This window comes from Falco rusticolus, chromosome 3 (assembly GCF_015220075.1).
Source record: "Falco rusticolus isolate bFalRus1 chromosome 3, bFalRus1.pri, whole genome shotgun sequence".
Taxonomy (NCBI): Eukaryota; Metazoa; Chordata; class Aves; order Falconiformes; family Falconidae; genus Falco; species Falco rusticolus.
This window is the reverse complement of record NC_051189.1, coordinates 46,186,138-46,190,906: the sequence shown is the minus strand read 5'-3', so window position 1 is coordinate 46,190,906 and position 4,769 is coordinate 46,186,138.

Here is a 4,769-nt window from a genome sequence, read left to right as displayed (position 1 = left end):
CCGGCCGCTCGCACTGAGCATGTCCCGCCGCCCTCCGTGCGGGGCCGGGCGGTGCGGCTGTCCCCAGTGCTGCGCGGTCCCCTCTGCGGGCGGCTCGGTAGAAGGTTGGGGGGAATCCCCCCCATTTCCTACCGTGGCCATGCCCGGCAGCGCACGCTGGCCACCCGCCGGTTGTCCCGAAGCCTGTGTGTCGGGGTGCCGCTCTGCGGGCCCGGGGCGCGCACGGCCGGGCGGCGGGGCCGGGGGGTGTCCCTGGCAGCGCCACCGCCCGCTGCGTGCGGGGCGGCGGGGGGCGGCGGCACGGGCCGGGAAGGGGCTTTCCCTTGGAAACTGCTGTTCGCATAAATTGCTTAGTTTCTGAAGGGTGGCTGTTAACGGGTCCGAGCAGCAGCGCTGAGCATCTCGTTGTTTTTCACGTGCTTAGGAGTGAAATTAGGGAGCTTGGGGAATCTTCGGCTCCCGCCGTGCTGCGGGGAAGGGGCTCCAAGGATTCCTGCAAATCCAACCAGTTCCTCAGCCAAGTGACGTGCTAAAAGCCTACCTGCACTGTGCTTTTCCTTTGCACCTCAGTTGGATTGGGGGAGTGTGAAACTGCATGGTTATGACCAGAGTCTCTTTATTTTTTTTTTTGTTTTCTAATTCTCTCCCGTATTTTTGAGTAAGCTATATCAGAAACAAAAGAAATAAATTTACAATTGTTTGAATTAATTACATGTTCTTTTACTCAAGCCGTATTTTTGTCTGTTGATACACAGGTTATAGACACAGACCTTGGTAGTGACTCTGGGAAGAAGTAATTCCTAGGGATCACATGCTATAACTGTTTTCCTGGGATCTTGTGTTTTAATTTTTAGAAGTGTTAAGCTTCTGTAATCAAGAATGTGAAAACTAGGAAAGACCAAAATTAAGATTGGCTTTGCAAACTAAAGTTGCCATATCATCTTCTCTGCATTTCCATTTTAATGGCAACTTCAATTACATGGTTGCATACCAAGTATCCTGCAGGATCACGCCCTCTCTGAAGGGTATGTACTGGGACTGAAAATGAAAGGACAGACCGTAGGGAGAGAAGTGTTCAATTTCAAAATGAGATTCAAAAGAGTTAGTTGGATTTTATTCTTTGCTGTGCTGGGATTTAAAGAATCACAGAATGGTCAGGGTTGGAAGGGACCTCTGGAGACCATCTAGTCCCAACTAAAGCAGGTTCATCTACAGCAGGTCACACAGGAGTGCGTCCAGGCTTATTTTGAATGTCTCCAGAGAAGAAGACTCCACAGCCTCTCTGGGCAGCCTGTGCCAGTGCTCTGTCATCCTCAAAGTGAAGAAGTTCTTCCTCATATTCAGCAGGAACTCCCTGTGCTGCAGTTTTTGTACCCGTTGCCCCTTGCCTTGTCAGTGGGCACCACTGAAAAGAGCCTGGCCGCATCCTCTTGACACTTGCCCTTGAGATATTTGTATGCATTGATAAGGTCCCCTCTCAGTCTTCCCCAGGGCAAACAGGCCCAGCTCTCTCAGTCTTTCCTCATCAGGAAGATGCTCCAGTCCCCTCATCACTTTGTAGCCTTTTGCTGGACCCTCTCCAGTAGCTCCCTGTCTCTCCTGAACTGGGGAGGCCAGAGCTGGACACGGCACTGCAGTTGTGGCCTCACCAGGGCAGAGTACCTCCCTTGACCTTCTGGGCACACACTTCCTGATGCATCCCAGATCCCACTGGCCTCCTTGGCCACCAGGGCACACTGCTGGCTCATGGGCAACTTGTGTATGCTATTGGGCAACAACTAGAACGTCCATGCTTTCCAGCTTCCCATTCTTTTTTATGTACAAGGGTTTTTTTTCTATACAGTTGCTTCTCTGGCAGAAAGGCAGAGGGAGGATACACTGATGAGTTTCCTTATTATCAATTTCACGATTCAGCATTTCATATAGTAATAATTAATGGTAAGAAGCTATGCAGCAACATAGGGTTGGTGTTGGACAAAGAGTAAACTTGTATCTGTAATGAGCAATGAATGCAAGACTAACAACTAGGTGTGCTTGGGAACATGACCGTTATAAAAAATGCTGGGCAAAGTAATCAACAGCTATGCTGCCTGATGCTATCAGTAACAGTTTATGTGTGTTCAGTAAACAGGAATTTTAAACTACTGGTGGAGGAAACCCAGAAGGAAGAAAACCTGCAGGTTTTTGAACTGGTTTCTTAATGGAAAGAAAGTAAAATACTAGGCTTTTTGTCCCACTGAAGTTTGCAAAGACCTTACAGAGGTATAAAAATAAGATGGATTTATTACTTGCTGCTAACATTTCTATGCCTGACATTAATATAGACAGCAAATATTAACAGTAATGTAAACTGTGAAGAGGACAGTGCACAAAAGGCTCTTTATTTCAGTGATACTGTATGTGCCATCTCTGCCAGGTTTCAGAATAAACTTAATTACTGAATGATATCACGTAACCAATAGATGATATGCTGGCATCCTTTTTCTCCCTAACAAACTTATTCTGGAATTACCAATATAATTTTTAAAGGTCTTAGTCTGATACCTCCCCAGCTGTTTTTCCAAGATCCCCAGATCAGGTTTCTCGTGTTTATTCAGCCTGTCAACTTCACCTGGGCTCCAGAACACCACAGAGATCTTTGCAAAGTGCTCCTGCCAGTTGACGTAAAGGGAGTTTAGGCAAGGCTTTCTTTATGGCTTCAACCTGTAAGATGACTTTCCAGAGACCACAATGTAGGCACAAAATGAAATAAACTTGGAGGGAAAAAAAGAAGTCTTTGTTCTGAGGGAAGGAGTTAAAGAAATTTTAGTAGATCTAATTGCTTAACGATTACCTAGATTGTTGTTGGAAAATAATGCTTTGTTTTACTAACTATTGTGTAAATTAACTGAAGCAAGGAGTCTACAGTTCCTTCTGAAGGACAGTTCATGATGAGAACTAGCTAAAACCAACTCTATAGTTTGGACAAAGACCAGGGAACAACGGAGTCTGCGCAAAGAGAGAAGGTAAAAAGTTCAGAGCGAGGGAGACTACCAAGCCTTCATCCTCACGACCCTCATGACCACCACCAAGAGGCACTATGCAAGCGCAGTTGGGAGGGACTTATGGAAATGACTTCTTGGAACTAATTTTAATATGAAGCAGGGCTAGGTTATGAATATGTATAGGCATATTTGGAAATCTTATGTATATGCAACATTTGATTATATAAATTGAGGCAAGTTGTTGCCCCTGGTGCGCATGGCTTTGCTGAGACTACCCCCTGTGCTGCCCAGCTGAATAAACATACCTACTCTACAATCTAATAAGATTGTGGAGTCTGATTCAGCACGTCAGTTTATTCTTAGCAGAAGGAGATTTATCCCTTTGCATGAGGGGTGAGGTAAAAATCAAATGGAAACATCCCTTTTGAAAATATAAAGCTTTTCTTTTGGACACTTTAATTGTGGGCCAAAACCTGATATATTTGGGGGAAAAATAAAGTTTTGCCTGAATCAAACCAAGTTTTTAAACATTGTGGGTTTGACAGGAAAATTACATCCATATCTAATACTGAAGTGATCTCGAGTGGAGTAGAAAACAAGCTGCTCCAACCTGGATTGGAGCTGAGGATGCAAATCTGATGTTACAAAACCCCCGACTGGATCTGTGTCAGCTGCCATCTTAAGAGTCAGCTTTATGTGAAGGCAGCCCTGACCCTGAGGACCCAAACAACAGGCTGGTGTGCTGCAAGTAACGTGCCTCTTCAGCTTCCCACAGAAACAGTCACTGTGGGAGGGCTTAGCGGAGCTTCTCAAATGGGGTGCAGTGTGCTGGAAGTGAAGTGCGTTGCTTTCTGTTAGGTTCAGCTAGCAGAGGCTGTGCATGGCAGAGAGGCAGTGCGATAGTGCAGTGTGACTCCCTGAACTCGCCAAGAGCGATGCTCATGCTGTTCGCTGCAACGTTTGTGAGATGAGTGATGGTGACTTTGGCAGAAAGGTTGTACTCTGAGTTGGGGAGGTTGACAAATGAAGGGGGCACTTGCTGGTAAGGAAAAGGCATTAAGTCCTGAGCACCAGGTGTGGATTCCCAGGGAGCACAGGGAGGAAGGCTATGTAGGCACTCTGACCACTGCTAGGGAAGTTGGTCCCAGAGAGGAGAATGCCATGGCCATACACAACCCCCCTGTTTGTGCTATGGCTGTGTGGGGAGCATGCCAGAGTACAGTGTGTTTGGTGTCCCTAACTTGTAGAGTCTGTGGAAACAAGGTATGAGCTATTGAGATTCCATCCTTGTCCAGGCTAATAGTTTTTTTGTCAACAGTACTTTACAGTGTGGTATATTGCTATAGCTACTTTGCCAGCATCAGTGCTGCCTGGTGGAAAAACAGGCAATGCCTGCATCTTCCATAGCTTCAGCCATGTGAGCAGGCTAACAGGGTCTGTTGGCAGCAACAGAAGTGCTGTGCTGCTGGTTGTTTCTCCGTGACTCCTGCGTAACCCTGGTGGTTTATGAAACCACTCACGGGCAGCATCAATGAGCGTTCAAGTTTTGTGTCTGCAGCTGCACTATGTCTGTGGAAAAGGTGGGGGGTCCCTCAGGGTCAGAGTTGAGTTTGATATGCAGCGCATGAAAAAGATCTGCTTTGTCTGAGCTTCTGAGAGGCCAAGAAAGAGCAGATGGCAGTCGGATGGGACCAAAGTACGAGAGGGGAACCTGCTGTGCAAGTGCCAGCACCAGCTGCAGCCACTTCACTTTCCTGTCAGAGCTGGGAAGGTAGTCCATGAGGG